The sequence below is a fragment of the Canis lupus genome, chromosome 1 (genome assembly GCF_011100685.1).
Source record: "Canis lupus familiaris isolate Mischka breed German Shepherd chromosome 1, alternate assembly UU_Cfam_GSD_1.0, whole genome shotgun sequence".
In the NCBI taxonomy this organism is placed as follows: Eukaryota; Metazoa; Chordata; class Mammalia; order Carnivora; family Canidae; genus Canis; species Canis lupus.
In genome coordinates, this window is record NC_049222.1 from 23,810,521 (window position 1) to 23,829,246 (window position 18,726).

Consider the following 18,726-nt stretch of genomic DNA (forward strand, 5'->3'; position numbering starts at 1 on the left):
TATGATTGATGCACCTTTCAGTGGAAAACAGCTGAAAATATTACTGCTTTGATATTCCCATTTTTTTCCAGGCCTAAAGGTTAATCAGTTGACAATGTTACACAGAGAGTCTTTTTAAAAGTCCAACAACAAAGAGTCTGTGTAAGCTGGCGAACATTTTCCAGGCTAGGAAGAGCTGTTAATCCCCAGAAGAGAAGTTTGAACAAAGTGGGGAAGTGTAAGCATTGTTGTATTCACAGGATGGTTTGGTGGCCCTTCATGAAAATACAGAGGTCAGAATGGAAGGAGAACCAAGAAGGGCTAAAACGTCTTAAGTATGATTGCCAGTCCAAAAGGAAGAAAAAGAAAACATGAAAAATATAGGAAAAGGGGAGATATTTAAAAATTAAAAAAGAAGGAAAGAAGAGAAATATAAAAAGAAAGAGTAAAAGAAAAGAATGAAGTATGTATTAGTAATAAACTATAGTTGTAATATTTATAGCTTATAAAAGACTTTCATATCTATCCATGTATTGCTCAAAACACCTGCTGGTAGGTAACATCAGCCCAATGGGATGAATGAGACTCAAAATGCCAAAGATCAGAAAGTTAGGAAGTAGAGACAAATTCAAATACAGGACCCGAGGAAGCTTGTCCTCGATCACATAAGGAGGAATTAAGCCTAGACTCTGGTTGTGGCCCCAGAGACTATGAGGGAACCTTCAGCTACATACCATAGTATAAAGAACCCCAAGAGCCTTCATTCTAGACCTTGCATTAACTTCCACCTCCTCCAAGAAAAAAAGGTTAAGGGAAGGCTAGCAGGGAGGCCTACTTCTTCAAAAATGAATAAGAATAGAATAGAATTTCAAGTCTTCTCCTCTTAGAAGGAATAGTGCACGCAAAGGTATTGTGGCACAAAATAACGTCCAATATTAGAGACTGTGAAAAGTGATCAGCCTGAGTGAAGCATAAGGCAAAAGATGTAAAATAGGAGCTGATTCTGGCAAAGTGCTTGAGTGATGGATCCAGGAAGGCCTTATAAACCACATTAAGGAGCTAAAGTTTATCCTATTGGCAATGGGGAGACTTCAGAAGTTTAAGGACAAGAGGAAGCATTGCAAGTGACATCATCAAATCTGCTTTGAAAAAATAACCCAAACTGCAATGTGGCAGAAGAGAACAGCATCTATGAAATAAAGAATGCAGTGAAGTTCAAGCATGGAAATATGATCTTAAAGGTAGGGGCACCAGGGTGGCTCAGTTGGTTAAATGTCTGGCTCTTGGTCTTAGCTCAGGTCTTGATCTCAGTGTCATGAGCTTGGGCCCCCAGGTTGGGCTCCATGCTGGATATAAAGCTCACTTTAAAAAAAAAAAAAAATGAGAGAAGAGGGTGCCTGGGTGGCTCAGTTGGTTAAGCATCTGATCTTTTGTGTTTTTTAAATATTTTATTTATTTATTCATTAGAGACACAGAGAGAGAGAGAGGCAGAGACACAGGCAGAGGGAGAAGCAGACTCCCTGCAGGGATCCCGATGTGGGACTCGATCCCGGGACCCTCGGGTCATGACCTGAGCAGAAGACAGATGCTCAACCACTGAGTCACCCGGGTGTACCAGCATCTGACTCTTGACTTCAGCTCAGGTCATGATCTCAGGGTTGTGAGATTGAGCCCCACATCAGGCTCCATGCTGGGTGTGGAGTCAGCTTAAGATTCTCTCTTTTCCTCTGCCCTTCCACCTCCTTCCTCTTAAAAAAAAAAAAAGACATGTTCTAGAGATATTTTATTTTATTTTGGGGGGGTACATTTTAGGAGTACAGTTGATAGACAGAGCCCAGGGAGGGAAGAAGTTAAAGACATTTCTGGGAATTCTAGCATGGATAAAATGTAAGTGGATAAAATATAATAGCATCCATCATGACTGAGGAGATAAAAATGTTTATTTAGGGCATATTGAATTTGATGTGTCTTTGGATCTAGGTGTACGTGTCCACTAAGCTGATGGAAAGATGGTTGTGAAGCCCAAAAGAAAGTAAGTACTAATAAGATAGATTTGGGAATTGTCAGTGTACAGATGATGGTAGAAGGCATGGCAGGAGGAGCAAGTGTCAGTACCCCTGCCTGTATCTAACTCTTTGAAAATTCAGCCTTCAAAAGGACCTTAAGTCACGTAACAAAGAAAGTGAAATGCCCACTAGATCATTGGCGTTCATGGCCGGACCATACCACTGGTTTAGCGACCATACCAGGGATTCCCAGTCACCCAGCTGCTAGACTCAGCAGTGTCTACTTTCAGCCCCTGCTCTCTCCACTCTCCCCCTGGCAAGCTCATACAGTGGCGCATTACTTGACATGCTTCTCAGGCTCTGGAGCTTCCTGCTTCGTTTCCCAAATTCCAGCTAACACTTACTTCCAGTTGTAGAATCCCCAAGGAATGATCATCCCCAGTGAAAGCTCCAGTTATCAGATGGCCTAAGGAATCTGCATAGGTGTACTCTTTGGGGGCAGCGTTGACCTACTTGGACACCTTGAAGCTAAAGAAGAAAAATATCAAGAGCCAAAAGGTGGAAACAACCCACCTAATAAACATCCACCCACAAATGAATGGACAGACAAAATGTGCTATATCCATGCAATGGTTACAAAGCAAGGGAATTCTACTACATGCTCCAAAATGGGGATATTGCAGTTGCTACATTTGAGGACTTTGAGTGAAATAAAACAAACCAGTTACAAAAGACAAATACTGCATGATTTCACTTCTATGTAGAAGCACCTAGAGTAGTCAGATTGACTGAAACAACAAACAGAACAGTGGCTGCCCAGAGCCAAAAGAAGACAAATAGGTAGTAGTCAGTGGTACCAGAGTTTCTGTTTAGGAAGATGAGAAATGGATAGTGGTGATGACCACACAACAATGTGAGCACTGAATCATACACTTAAAAGTGGTTAAAACGGTAAATTTCGTGTCATATATATTTTATCACAATAAAAAGTAAGCCAACCAAACAAACATAACCGACCTAAGAATAGTTGGTTGTTTTCTATTCACAACGTGGAATACAGCACAGCAGTGAAAAAGAGCTAATGCTATACACCGACTCACATACACAGGGTGAGGGACGAGGGGCCAGATACAAAAGTGCACGTTTGGTACCATGTCATTTGTGAGAAATTCGAGAACAGGCAACACGGATATGTGAAGTCAGAACTGGATGCCGCAGAGGGAGTCGAGCGAGAAGTCTTCTGAGGGTTGAAATGCCCCATATCAGGATCCAACTGGTGGCTACGTGGGTGTGCTCACAGGAACACCTAAGATTTATGCGCTCTACTCTACGTAACTTATGTCTCAATATTCTAGAAAATTAAGAAGAGTGCCCTTGACAAAAATTGTTTCAATGTTTCCAGGTGCAGCATGTGAATATGAGTTCTTTTTTTTTTTTTTTTTTGAATATGAGTTCTGATTGAAGAGGGAAAAAGAGGAAGAATTTGGGGCGAGGGAGAGGTAGTACAGGGACATGCCCCTTAGGCTTCAGGAGGAAGAGCCAAAACCTTGCCATCATGGTAGTAATGCGGAGACGTTGGGAGAAAGCGCAGCAAAGGAGGTCGGGGGTTACCATTTCACTTCCAAGTTCAGTTCAGTCAAGTCCAGTTCATACAGACCCACTGAGCACTCAGTACCAAACACGAAGCAACGTTGTAGGGAAGTATCTCAAAGTAGGCCAACTGCCTGGAAATTGTGTAAGTTGTTTGTTTACAGTGAAGATTCTCGAGCCCCACCCCAGATCCACTGACTCAGAAATTCAGGGGGTTGGGCTCAAGAATCTCTTCAGCATCACCCCAGGTGACCCTGAGGAGATGAATAATATATACTGTGCTCCGCACTAACCTCTCTGCCCTCCAGGGGGGCGGGGGCTGGAAATGAGACAAACAGATCATTCCTACACGCTGTGGCAACGACAATGATTAAGATACACAGAGAGACTGCTAGGGGAGCCTGGGAGGAATATCTGAGGGTGAAAGGAAGAGGAGGTCAAATCAGGTGAGCCAAGACCTGCCCTGAATGGAAAAGGCAGTGGAGCAGTTAGCAGAGCAAACGGGGGTGAAGAAGGCACAAAGCTGAGTGGTTTGCAAAGTGTGGCTTCCAGACAGCACAACTGGCATGACCTGGGAGCTCGTTAAGAATGCGAATTCGGAAACCCCATCGCAGACTGGCTGAGTCAGCACCTGCAGGGGTGGACCCAGCACCCGGTGTTTCCAAACCCTCGGAGGAGTCCGATGCCCATTTCCCGAGGAGCCTGGGAGCCGCTGGCAGGTGGCTTCCAGGCCTGCAGGCTCCGCAGCTGCTGGGTGGCCGGAAGTCACTGCTGAGTCTCTTCGGGCCTCAGCTTCTCTGCCTCATGCTCATCGCACATAAGTGCGTGGAGGGTAAGAAGCGCTTATGTTCGGTGGCGGTGGCGGTGGTGGTGGCGGTGTGGGCACAGGGATGGGCAGGAGCGGGGGGCGGCTTCGTGGGGAGCTGGGACCCGAGCCTCAGCACGACGCGGGGTGTGACAAGGGGTCAGCAGAGGACAGATGACGCCAGTTCATGTTTAAAAAAGAACAACACGCTGGGGCCTTTTGCTTCCAAAAAGATGGGCTACATGTACTTTGTCCTGTTCCTCCCACTAAGTGCGACGAAAACTGCGGATATTAGAGGTAAGAAGAGTGTGACACGCGGAGAGGAGAAGGCAGGCATCAAGGAACTCAGACCTGTGGGATGAGACACAGTAATGAGTTCATGGGATTTCTTTTGTTTCCTTCGGCCTCACCCCACCCCTCCGGACTGGAGGTAGATGTACCTGGCAGCCCAGAACCACCTGCACAGGTGATAAAGGCCCACGGAAGCCCAGGGCCGGGAGGCGCAGCCGGGGAGGACACCCTCTAGGTGACACCTGCTCCCCTGGGGCCAAGCTGCACAGAGCACATTGGGCCCTGAGTCGGGGGGAGGGGGGCCGGTCCCCGTCTCGGGCTGCATGGAGACGCCCCACATCCTCCACCAAGGAGCTGCTGGGAGCCTGAGACCACAGGCCCCGGGAAAGAACCCAAGCGTCTCCGTGGAGTCAGGGGATACCACGTGGGGGGACTCCCAGCCCGGCCAGCACCAAGGAGGAGCACCCAGCTTCGTCGGCCAGGGCACACCCCCCCGCCGCAGGGGGTGATATTGTTCCCTGACTTTGCAAGAGGCCTGGTCGGGGAAGAGGTGGCCAAGCGACAGGGGCTCCCATGCTGCTCCTCAAGACCGCACGGACACCTATAGTGACCCCAAGATTTAATCACCTTAAAAGGTTCAAAGGAGATCTGGACCCGATCCTACAGCAATGGGGAGCTGTGGATTTTAAGCGAGAAGCGACAGGTGACACCTGCTGCATAATCAGCCACTTCTGAGCGCAGCTTCCCGAGGGGCTCGGGGCATGACGGCCTCCAAATACCCCGGAAGTTACCTGGGGGGAGCCCGGTAACCCACGGTGTAGACGGCCCGCCCCGCAGAAAGGACCTTCCCCTCAGCACACCAGAGCTGTGACTCGCCTCCCGAGGGGAGCAACAGCCCCCGTGGAGGTCCCTGGGCGGCCGGGGTGAGGGGCCTAAGGCCTGCGGGAAGCCTGCGGGCAGCGGGGGCTGGAGGAGGCCCTTCCCCACCGACAGGCCCCGTGGCCACCTGAGCAGCTCTGGTTTCCAAAATGAAATGCAGATTGTTCATAACCAGGAAGGTGGGTTGCGTATAATCCTGGAGCAGTGTTTTCTTTCATTTTTAGAAACCATTGCCCTTCGATAATAATAGCAATAATAATAATAAGCTTACATTTATGGAATAATTACCCATGTCCTAGGGACTATTCTAAGTAGTTACACATGTATCAGCTCACTTAATCCCCAGCTGGGATAACTAAAAGCACAGTTGCCAGAAAGATGTTGTACCCTGAATTACAGGTTCCTGACGACAGTCTCCCCGTGACAGTTGATCCTTAAATCAGGAAAAAGAAAGCTATTCATTGACTGGCCCCAAATGCTGTATTTGCATCTGTCTCCCTTAACCCTCACAACAACCAACCAGATAAACACGTATTTCTCCCTTTGGCTGACAATCAGTAACTAAAAAGAGATGCTAGGGTTCGAGACACCGATAGAAGAGGATCCTGAACTCACATCCTCCCATGAACACGCCGAATCTATAGCCACATTTTTTTCCTCTGGGGGGAAAAAAAAGCCTAAAAACTGGTTGAATGACTCCTATGCAACAGACAAATGAGAGAAGGCCCATATCCAGCCAGGGAGCACAGACTGGGTGGTACACAATCTTGCCATAAACTTCACCCCCAGCGCAGTAACCCACAGTCAGGAGGGAACACAAACACAGAACTCCTCCTTGAGGAGTGAAGGATTTGAATCCCACGTTGTGCACCCTCAGTTCTTAAGACCTGCATCTAGGACATGAGGCCCCAAAGATAGCTTTGAAATGCAACAGGGCTCATGTCCACAAGATCCCTAAGCTATAAGAGTCTGAGAAAAGGCTCTTAACTGGCTCATGCACTCGGACTCACCCACCCCCAGGCCCAGCGTGGAAGGGGCACCCAGACTTTGTGTGGGAGAGGCTCATTTGCTTGACTTGGGGCATCACCCTGAGAGACAGGCATGAGGTAAAAGGAGATGTAATCAATTAAAGATGGCCACCAATTATTTGCTGCTCCTCCCATTTATGAAATGGGAACTATTTCCCTTTCTCTTGAAGCTGGGCTGACCCCATGACTTACTCTAACCAATAAAAGGTGATCAAAGTTACACAGGGCCAGACCCAGGTTAAGGTCTTGTCCTGATGGCTTCTCTCTTTGCATTCTGGGAAGACATCAGCCATGCTCTAAGGAAGTCCAAGCTATCCTGCTGGAGGTAAGGATCCCATGGAGAGGTCCTGGGGATGAGACATTAGGGAGAAAAAGAGAAAGAAGGAGAGAGAAAAAGAGGGAAACTGAGTCATGTAGAGGAGTATTCCAGCTGGCAATCAGCACGCAGGCCCCAGGTATGTAAGAGGGACTTTCTTTCCCCCCTCCTTCTCTTTTTCGTTCAATGACCCTCTTCACCCATTTCTCCAAACCCCAACCCCTCACTTCTGGCAACTGCTAACCTGTTCTCTGTATCCCATTTACAATTGCATCAAAAATAACAAAATACCTAGGAGTAAATTGAGCCAAGGAAGTGAAAAACATGTATGTGGAAAGACCACAATAACAATAATGGAGGAAATTGAAGAAGATACAAATAAATGGGAAGATTTTCTGTGCTGGAAGAATCAATATCATCAAAATGGTCATAGGACCCAGAGAAATCTACAGATTTAGTGCAGTCCCTGTGAAAATTCCAATGGCATTTAATAAAAAAAATAGAACAAAGTTTGTATGGAACCAACAAAATATTCTGAATAGCCAAAGAAATCTTAAGAAAGAAAAACAAAACTGGAGGGGTCACGCTTCCTGATTCCAAAGTATGTTACAAAGCCATAGTAACTAAAACCATATGATATTGAGGGGTGTCTGGGTGGCCCAGTCAACTGGGCAGCTGACTATTCCAGCTCAGGTCATGATCTCAGGGTTCGGGATCAAGCCCTACGTCAGGCTCCATGCTCAGCAGGGAGCCTGCTTGAGGATTCTCTCTCTCTCCTGTCCCTAAACACCTCCCCCAACTCACACACATGCACTCTCTCTCTCTCTCTCTCTCTCTAAAATAAATAAATCTTTTAAAAAAATTATATGGTATTGGCATAAAAACAGATAAACGGATCAATGGATTAGAATGCAGAGCCCAGAGATGAACTCATGCCTATATGGCCAATTAGCTTATGACAAAGGAGCCAAGGATACACAGTGGGGCAGGGACAATCTCTTCAATAAATAGTGTCGGGAAAACTGGAGAGCCACGCAAAAAAGAATAAAACTTGGCCACTATCTTCCACAGGACAGAAAAATCAACTTGCAATGGATCCAAGACTAGAGCATAAGAGCTGAAGCCATGCAACCCCTAGAAGAGAACAGAGGCAGTAATTTCCTAGGCAGAGGCCTTGGGAATGATTTTTTTAGACCTGACACCAGAAACAAAAAGAACAGAAGTCGAACCAAGTAAGTGGCCCAGCATCAGACTCCAGAGCGCCTGCATCGCAGAGGAACCCAGCCACAAACTGCAGAGGCCGCCGCAAGCTTGCAGCGGCCGGTGCCCCCCTGCCCGCAGCCCGGGAGGCACCTCGGGGGCCCGCAAAACTAAACTCGGGAGAAATAATGAATCACCTTGAAGGCACTAGATTCGGGGGTGAGTTGTTACACAGAATTATTCACGAGGATGGGATCCACAAATTCCTTCTCGTGTCTTCGGGGTCACACAGGGGCTCGCCCCAGCCGGAGCGGTGACCGTCAGCTACTCGAAGAGGTCGGGCAGAGGAGGGACGGCTCCCAGCACGTGAGGACGGCTGCTCCCCGCAGACTGTAGGGGTTTAGCCCAGGGCCAAAGGGCACTGCGGTCGGTCCTGCCCGCGCGTGCGACCCCGCCGGCCACCGAGATGAGGGGAGGCCTTGGCCGCTCAGCCAGCGGAGCGAACTGGCCCGTGATGGCTTTGGCTGGTCGGTCAGGATGCGTCGCAGAGGGAGGGAACTGCTGGGCTGCCGTGCTGTGGAGTCGACACCCAACCATCCTCAACCTTGTGTTCCCTAAGGACCTCAGGGGCCTGGCCTCCTAGGCCCGCACGACTGCGGGTGACAGGGGGTGACACAGGGAAAGGCACATGACTCAAGGTCCACCTTGGTGCTCCTGCCCTGTAGAATTGTTCTCAATACCTCCGACCCCTGGATTTAGATCTTTGGTCTGCTGTGACCTGTGCCCGGTGTGTGTTTTCCCGGTTTCTAGGCTTTTGCAGCCCATTTCTAATCCCGTCTAGCTGTCATTCCAGGTTTAACAAGAATAGTCAGGCCTCCAGTTCAGACCTGCCTGGGGATGATTCTTTGTTCCGGCTTATCCTACCCATGTCCCTGCACTGGTCAGTCATCCATTAGACACACTCTGAGCACCTCCTAAGTGCACCAAAGGTGAAGAAAAGCATCAGACCTGACTCCTAACCAGACACCAAGAGCTCGCAGATTGGAAGAATCCTGTATTCCATCTCCCCCAAAAGAGTTGGGGTTCCCCTTAATAGATGCTTTGGTGACTATAAGGTGATATCCCATACACGGACATCCATCCACCTTGCAGGGACTCGGAAAACCACAAAATAAACCTGACACTAAAACTATTCTGCATAGAAGTCAATCATTTTTTGAGAATTCATGAGATCCTTCAGGATCTTCCAGGGCCTCTGGAATATCATTCTGAGTATCCGTTACCATTCTGCTGGCAAAGCAGAGAAATGCCAATTAGCAGCTATCGCCTATTGACAGAGAGGCAGTGAAGCCGGCTCTCCCTCGGCGGGGAAGAAAGACATCAGCAAAACAGGGGCAATAAGCAGAAATCAGAAAGTAGGAGAGAAAGCACACTCTTTTTTTTTTTTTTTTTTTTTTTTTACCAAGGCAAACTTTGAACTTTCCGGTGCCCAACTTTGGAAGAGGCAGAGATAAAGAGCGGTTGGTGTCTCCAATAAGCGCGGCGTCCTTACTAGACCCTTGTTTCAGAATCAGACTGGGACAGAGCCGGGGGAGGGCGCCCCTACTTTCTTCTTTGGGAACAAAGGCTTCTGGTTGTTTGGAAAAGATGAAATCTTTCTCACATCCTAAAAGGAGCTGGGGAAGGTAATTATTGAAAGGAGATTTACACTTCAATGTTAGAAATAAAGAAGCCACTCCAAAGAGGGCTTTACGGATTACAATGCGACCAGAACCATCGCGGGGACTTGTTAATGGCACCCAGCTGAGTTCTGGAAATATGTTTCAGAGAAATGTCCAAAAACCAGAGTGAAGAATTAGTCTTCCCACAGAATTATTTAAGGCCTGTAATTTCTTGAGAAAGGAATTACTGGCTCAAGACTTTGCAAGGCTGCGGTAATTAAACTAACAAATTATGAGTACATTTATCTGGATAAAAGATATTCATCACCGCGAGGGTGTGACCGCCACATCCCACAGGCTCAGCGTCCCTAATTCTCCCCGTCAGGCACCTATTTGCTCTGCGCTGTGGGAAAAGTTTTCTTAGAAAGGAAGGATTTCACCTGCAACGCCCCTCACTCAGGTCCTGTGAATGACAAGCCCTGAATGACAGCCACACACAAGGCTTCGGGTTGCAGGGGACAAGGGACGAGGGAGGGCAATCCCATCCATTTTAATGCCTGCAGCAGGAGGAAATTAAATCTCTGCTATGCAAAGCTCTGTGGCCAGCATAAGATATGAGAAGAGACATCTAAGTGTGGTTATAAACGAGAAAGGTCAAAGACTTATTTTTCTTCTTCACCTTTATGCAATTTATTGGGAAACTGGCATATCATTACTCAAGAAGATGGAAATGAGACCATTACAGTTGCTTTTACTTTGCTTGCTGAGTCAAACTCTGCATTTCAGAGCAGTTCCTCATGGCAGCGGGGAGCGCATTTTCGCTGCCGGGTTTACCCAGGGGTGGGAGTCAAAATGATGAAGTCTGGTCACCCTGTCTACATTGCTGGTTAATGATCTGCACGGTATTCAGTGATGTCCACCTCATCCTCGACAGGCTCACTTTGCTGCTCCACCATTCCGACCCCTAAAAGAATATGAAATAAGTACTTCTACTTAATGGCTGACCCAGAGTATTGAACAGCTTCCTTTTAGGTGCAAGCTCTGTCGCTGGTTCCCTGACTCATGCAGGGGTTTTGTGGGGCGGGCTTGATCTTTTATTTTCGGAAATAAGAATGGGGAACAGAACTCAGTGCTCAGAATTGCGATGAATAGCATTTGCTCACTCGGGCCTGATCTTAACTCTGGGCTTCGACTAGGACGTCTGGTTCCTCGGCCTTCACTCTGGGCCCGGAAACTGCAGCCCTTCCCTGCCGCGGCCGGACAGGTGCCACAGCACAGACACCCCTCGGCTGGTTGGCTGGTTGGCTGGTTGGTTAGCAGGTTGGTGTTAGGGGCTGAATTGTGTCCTCCCAGAAATGCATATGTTAACGTCCTAATCCCTGGAACCTCAGAATGCAACTGTACTTGTCAATAGAGTCCTTAGAAAGGCCACTGGGGGCAGGAACCCGAGTGAGCACAGACACTGCCAAGGCCGCGTGAGCGTGGCAGACGCCAGCCCGCCGCAAGCCCCAGGGCGAGGCCCACCGGCACCAGCCCTGCCGATCCCTTGATCCTGGATTTCCAGCCTCTCGAACTGTGAGGAAACAAACCGCTTAAGCCGCCCAGTCCATGGGACTTTGTCACGAAGCCCAAGCAAAGTAACAGAGTTGCTGGGTTCAGCCTCCATGGGCCTGGAGGAGCTGCCGTCCGAGGAATGCGAGCCAAGTGAGGAGGTGATCGCCGAAGGGCGGGGGGACTGACCCACGTGGACCAGAGAGGACCAGCACTGGGGGTGACATTCCAATGTCGAAGAAACCTGGATCAGAAGTGTCTTTTGCACCTTCTCTGCCGGCACCTGCGGGGCCGCTGGAGGGGTTCCTAGGAGAGTCAGCGGGGTTGAGACGTGTTCCCCGGCTGGATCCCTTAAATGAGCACCTGAAACCATACACAAGCGCAAAAGGATCGAAGAAAGAACTCCAGGTGACTTTGTTAACTGGTTGTTTTAAAACCTTACAGGACTATGGGCAATCCGGGGGGCTCAGCTGTTGAGCGCCTTCCTTCGGCCCAGGTCATGACCCTCGGGGTCCTGGGATCGAGTCCCACGTTGGGCTCCCTGCATGGAGCCTGCTTCTCCCTCTGCTTGTGTCCCTGCCTCTCTCTGTGTCTCTCATGAATAAATAAAATCTTAAAAAAAATACTTACAGGACTCATCAATTTACACAGTGACATGGTAATCAAAACATTCTAAGGAAAGCTTGGGCTAAATCAATCAATGTATAGTGTACAGAACGAGGGAGGCGAAACAGAGTCATATGCCTCAAAAATATTTTGCTCCACTCAGTTCCAGGGGCCTATTTCAGCCAGTTCCTGAAAAACTAGAGAATGGCCAAGGGTTTGGAAGCAGTTTTTGGAAATGGGTGTTTAGTCTCAAAGTGGGATGTTTCAAAAGGATACAAGACAGCTGCCTTTACCACTTGAAAAGGCAATCTTGTGGTTGTGGGATTAGACTACTGCTATGATACCCCAGGGAGAAACCAAGAGCAAAAAGGAAGATTGTACTTAGAGGCACTTCAAGAACTTTTAACAGTAATGTCCAATAATCCTGGGGTTAATTAGTTTTAAGTATGAGTGGTAAGGTAGTTTTGAAGTTAAAAAGCAAACATTCAATAAAGAAATATTTATCAGGGCAGCCTGGGTGGCTCAGCGGTTTAGCGCTGCCTTCAGCCCAGGGCATGATTGTGGAGACCCGGGATCGAGTCCTACATCAGGCTCCCTGCAGGGAGCCTGCTTCTCCCTCTGCCTGTGTCTCTGCCTCTCTCTGTGTCTCTCATGAATAAATAAATAAACTTAAAAAAAATATTCATCAAGTATCTACCACAAGCAGAGTTCTGGGCTGACATATATGGGGGACTTCTGTGGGTTTTGTCTGCCCACCATCTCCATTTTGGGAGAATTGCTCCTCCAAATTTCCGCTGGCCATCCTGAAGCCGTCAGATGCCAGTGCCCTAGCTATAGTCACAAGGTTGGGCCTGCGACCCTGGCTCAGGCAGTCATAGCCCCTCAACCCCACAGCAAAAGCAAATGGCCAAGAGTGAATGATCCAAACAGGTCCACTTGTGCCCTTCCCTAAATTTGTTTGTAGATGTGAACAGACACACACAGGTGTGTGCACATGTGCACATGCATACACAGGTACCTCTTCCTGAGAGGTTTTCTAAGTTGGGAAGATGTGAAACGGTAGCTTTAAGTAGCCACTCTCCTACCAGGGGAGAAAAAGACAGTCTAACAATATAGTTTAAGTTCCTAAATCCCACCGATGATTCCCAACACAAAACATACACACACACACACACACTGGTTCTTTTTTTTTTTTTTTCTTTTGTGCTATATCGAACTGGATTCTCTAACTTTTAGCAGGAAGAGTACTGACTAAAAAAAGTTGGTATTTGTTGAATGAGTAGGCTACTTTGGAAGAAACTGAGTAGAAGACGTGGTCCCTACATCAAAGATCTACAAAATGACACAAGGGGCGCCTGGGTGGCTCAGTCTGCTAAGTGTCCAATTCTTGATTTCAGCTCAGGTCATGATCTCAGGGTTGTGGAGTTCAGCCCCACGTCAGGCTCCACCTTGGGCATGGAGCCTGCTTGGGATCCTCTCCCCTCCCCCAGCTCACACTCCCTAAATAAATAAGTAAATAAATAAAATCTTTAAAAGAGATTAATTCATTAAATAAAATAAAATGACACAGTAGATCCTTTTAAATTGAATAGACAAGTGGACAAATAGATGGGCAGTTAGAGTGGCAGACAGCAGGTACACTAAGGTGTAATAAGAGCCCAGAGAAAAGAGGCCTCCATCAGCTGCTGCTGTTAGGGATGGTTACAAGAAGAGGCAGGAGTTGGAGGTCCTTAAGGATACAGAGGAGGTGGAGAGGCCAGAGGTGGAGTTGGGGAAAGGAGGATATTCACCTCAGGCAGGAAGAACAGGTACGAGCAAAGGTCCGAGAAAGGCCCGGAGCATTTGCCTCTTGGAGAATACACCAGGCTACTCTGGATTCGAGGATTCAGAAGATAAATGGGAGACAATATTGGAAAGGTAAGCTGAAGCAGACACTAGAATTCATCAAACACTACAATACAGTGTTTCAAGCCACTGAAAATTCGTAAAGAGGGAGTCGCGTGATGAAAGCAAAGCAGGAAGATGATAAAAGTGAGTCATATGAAACCGGAAACTGGGGAGACAAGATGACCCAGTCCAAGGAAAAGATCCTGAAGCCTCTGAGGGTGGTAATGACGGCCCGAGCCAGAGGCCTTAGCACAGGAATAAAGACAACCTGAGCCGGAACTCTGTCCTCTCGAGGCCTTTCAAAGCCACATGGCTTTTGATGACACACACACACACACACACAAAAATCCCACAGGACATACAAGGTGAAGTTGTTTTACCTCCTTCTGCCCAAGAACAGATTGATTTTGCTTATCCGGTTGCTGGAGTTCTCCTGCCACCAGCGGCGCGTAGCTTCCCCTCAACTGACACGGACTCCCAAACACATTAACATTTTTGATCAGGAAAGGTCTATAGAGCATATTTGGCCCCATTATTATGGATTTCATGCTCTTCTTTTGAGCAAAAACCCAGTAACCTTCCTTAAGACTGAGCGAAAAGAACTTAAATATCACTTTGGAATTACCATCCGAGAATGACACGTGAATAACCACTGTCAGCCAAAATCCAGGGAAAATTCTATTTGGACACCACTCCAGGGCTGGGGAGCTAATTGAGAAGGAAGTGCTTCTGCGTCCAAACCATTCAACGAGAAAACATTTGCTGAAAGCTTATAGTGAGTTTCACTAAAACGCTATGAAACACTTAGAGAGTAGACGATAGCTTCCAAACCTACTCATACATTTACCCCGATCTTACCTTTGCAACAATACAGCCAGGGAGAGCGAGCTGATGGTATTATTTCCGTGCTTAAGTGAAGAAAATGTGGCACCTGAGGAATAAAAGGACTCACCCGAGACTTTCGGCAGGTAGTGTTGAACCCGGGCCTGGAGTCTGAGTGCTTTGACTCTAGCCACGCAGCATGCAGGCAGGGAGGTTAGGGCTCACCCTGGCACCCACAGCAGGGCCGGGATGCATCCTCTGGGTACAGAGAATGAAAACATAATGGTGGGCTAGACAAAGTCCAGCTCTAGCTCTGCCACAAACTGGCTGGGTGACCTGAGCAAGTCACTTCCCCTTTCTGGATGCTAGTTCCTCATTGGGAAGAGTTGACAACAAGTAGAGTGTATAATAGCCTGAGAACAGAACTGGGCACAGAGCCCAAGAAGCTCACATTGCAAGTCTACTGGAGGAGCAGGGGCTGGTGGGACTAGGGCCCTGGAGAGCCACAGCCGTGTTCACCCTCAAACCACCAGGGAGCCCCGTGCACAGTAACTTACCTTGAAGAGAGAGTAGAGTGCTGGGGGAAGGGTGAGAGGGAAGTGCTGATTTACAGCATCACACAGTGTCCATCTCGGAGCCAGTCTCCAAGCCAAGCCCAGCATCCACCAACTCAGGCCCGAGTCTATGGAGAAGATATTAAATATTTACGACAAGGAAGAAGAGGGGGAGAGAGAAAGAAGGGAGAGGAGGTAGCTTGAGTCAAAACCAGAAGTGCTCATTCAAATCTCTGCAGACAGGGAGTATGGTATGTGATGTTAGGCCACTCACCTCCACTTCCTCGCTGTAAAATGGGAGGTCTACACTAGCTTCTGGGATTGCTGTAGGATCAAATACAGGGATGCATAAATCACTTGGCAAAAGGTCTGGTATGTGACTCTTTTGCTGTTATTAGTATGGCATCACTATTTGGGTGCCTGGTGACAAAGTATGGCACAAGCGGTTGCTATTTGGGGTTTCTGGAAGGTAGGGCTTACTTTGACCTAGCCACTATTCCTTTTTCTCATTGCAGAACCTCTCTTTCCTATGGGAAACCCATTCTGGTGGTTGTACAGGACCAGTTCAACCACCTTAGCCATAGGGAAGGCATATGACAAAGTGTGGTCAGGCACAGCTTCCAGTGACCCCGGCCACCATGATTGGTTCTGGAATGGTCGGTGACCACAGAAAATTCAATCTAATCCCCTCCAAGAGACCTGATATGTGGATTCCCAGAGAAAGAGAGAGAAGGTCTTGCTTCCTCTTGGGTTGGAGCAGCTCCAGGAGAAAGGGTTTGTGAGAAAGAGCCAAGGAAAGTTCAAGCAGAGCCAAGAGAAGGAGAAGCCAATCTTGATGATTCTCAATGTCCAGCTACATGGGAATCTGGCTCCACTCTTTGGACTTTCCAGTCAGATGAGCCAATAAATTCCCCACCGGGCCCAAAGCAGGTAACGTTGGTTGTGTCAGTTATAACCAGGAGTCCTACCTAACTCAGATTGTTGCCAGGTAGGCCGCGCCCAGAACCCACCTGGCAGCCTAAGCGCCGAGATAGATCCTCCTCTTCCAACCGGAACAGAAGTCAAGGAGAACTCAGCACCCCGGGTGCCTTCTGGTAAGTCCGTGACATATGTCACCCCGACCAACAGAAGCAGGAGAGGAGCATGCCCGCAGAGGCTAGAGTCATTTGAAAGGACTATCTGCTAGGAGCCAAAGCAAGAGCCTACTGAGTTTTTAAATTGCGTTTTTCCTATAAAATGTATCTTACTTTATCCTTTCATATTTTCTTTCCATATTAGAAAAAGCCATTTGCTCCAGCTTGGGGCTGGGATTTGGTGTTAATTCCAAAGGAAAGAATGAATCTATCTTTCACCCCTCTACCCCCAGCTCCCCACGTCAACACCAGCATCGTCATCCCAAAAACTAAACCTTTCTGACTCTTGAGAAAGAGGAAATAAGTTTTGAGTTGCCGGTGATTTGGGGCACTGTCTCTTGGGCCATTATGCTGCTCTACACTTCATCAAGAATCAAATGATAGAAAATAAGGGAAGAGGGCTTTTGCATGTTGGAAGAATAAAGAAGATTTGGCTGGAAACAAATAGAACAGGGAAGAGTCAAAAAGAAGAGGCCCTTTGCCCTCGCTCATAGGTGTCTCCTTTGGAGAGTCAGGGTTGGCAGGTAGGGAGGAAAGCTGCTGGCAGAGATATTATCCGAGGGCCTGGAAGCCAGGCTGAGCCTAGACCTGGGAGGGGAGGGGGTGGTGGGGCATGGCATTCATCGGGTTACTGTCTGTGGGTGGACAGCAGCGTCCCTTTCCCAGCATCCCAGAGCTCACGGACTGCCGGGTCTAGTCTGAGATGCAGCCACACTGCCTACACCTGCATCTTCAGAGGCTCAACTCACCTGCCGTGAAGACACATCCCAACCACGTCAGCCCAAGGAAACCATCAGATACTTCTTAGAGAGGAGGAGGTTATGGGAAGGAGTTCCTGTATCTATATTTCCAGGCCACGCTGGGTCCCCTGGGGCGTCCACAGCCAGGAGACTAGATTGGATGAATAATTATCACATGACTATTAGCAAAGCATGGAAACCCAGAGGACTGTCAAGAAGCTCCAGGTGTTCTGTGCGTTTATGTCAAGCCCTCATTACCTCAAGCAGGAGAATCCAAAGTTTTGTAGCTGAAAACCCATTCAGTAAAAATTTTGGACACGGATTCTCTGTATATATAGCTGACCCTTGAACAACATGGGCTTGAACTGCATGGTTCACTTGTACGTGGGTTTCTTTTTTTAACAAATACAATACGTTAACATTTTCTTTTCTCTAGGCTTGCTTTATTACAGGAATACAGTACATAAGCTAAACATACACACAATACACACAACATACAGAGTACGTGTTCACTGACTATGTTATTGGTAAGACTTCTAGTCAACGGCAGGTTATTTGTAGGTAAGTTTTAGGGAGTCAAAAGTTATACATGCATTTTCAACTGTGCGTGGCCTCAACACCACTAACCCCCATGTTGTTCAAGGGCCAGCTATATTTACTTATTTATGAATTATTACATGTGCCATAGTTCCATTATGTTTATTACAAAGCATACCCCCAAAAAAGTGTTTTAAAAAGCATAATAAAGAAGCAAATAACATTCCCATTAAACATCTTACTGAGTATATTGGGTCTAACCTTTTATTGGATGATTATATGTCACTATTTTTACCTCATGTTGTGTTTCACAAAAAAAAAAAAAAAAACTTGCTTCTACCTAGAAGGAGCACTGTTGGGTCAACCATCTGCCCCTACTTTGCTTGTTGTCTGCATTATTAGTGCCACCTTAAACCACAGTTTCATTTCAAAATACAAAGCCACTCGTGTATTCTGTGTACGTTAAATGAGACGTAATTTTTTAAAATATTCTGTAAGTCTGTTTAATCAAGCAAATGTACAGAAAAATACACTAGAAACAAGTAAAGGAGAGCAGTCCCCATCGTCAGTGCCTCCACCTGATGGGGCCTCCATTCACCTTTCAGGACTCCCCAAGTCCTTAGAGCACTTACTTGGTCATGCACCATATAAACCAAGTGAAATGAGGGTCAGTGTCACTCCACAGAGAAGTACCAGTAATTGTTTTATTTGCTTTTTAGGTTATAAGTAAATGAAAGAGAAACTCTGCTATTTTTTTCAACAGCCTATTGGGTCATTTGGCACAGCCCCAACCATTTCACAGATCCCAATATGAAGATGGCTATCCAAGACTGTGGCCATGGTTGGGTCCCCTTCCAGCACCTTTCCCTCCTTCTTACCCACTCAGCAGCTAAAGAAATACAGCTCCTATCACCAGATCCTTCCATCCTCTGCCAGACAAAGTCCAAGTTCCTTAGCATGGCACAGACACTTCTGCGCTAGACTGTTCTACGTTTCCAGCTTTACCCCTTTCTTTCTCCCACATAAATTCCATGGCCCGCACCAGCAGGCCCTTCTCTAACAGACCAGATTCTTTTAAGTTTTGCAGTTGCTCTTTTCTCTGCCAGGAATGTCTCCCTTTAACTTTGCCTTCCTGTAAATC

General features: G+C 47.5%; 1 long non-coding RNA gene across 1 annotated transcript; it reads right to left on the reverse strand.

Annotated features, from left to right (window-relative positions):
• Positions 1–2,923: 2,923 nt before the first annotated feature.
• On the reverse strand, positions 2,924–14,958 carry LOC119870724. The gene is made up of 2 exons (XR_005353471.1): positions 14,658–14,958; positions 2,924–4,731 (listed from the first exon to the last, which is right to left on the reverse strand). It is a non-coding gene; the product is annotated as an uncharacterized LOC119870724 (long non-coding RNA).
• Positions 14,959–18,726: the final 3,768 nt, after the last annotated feature.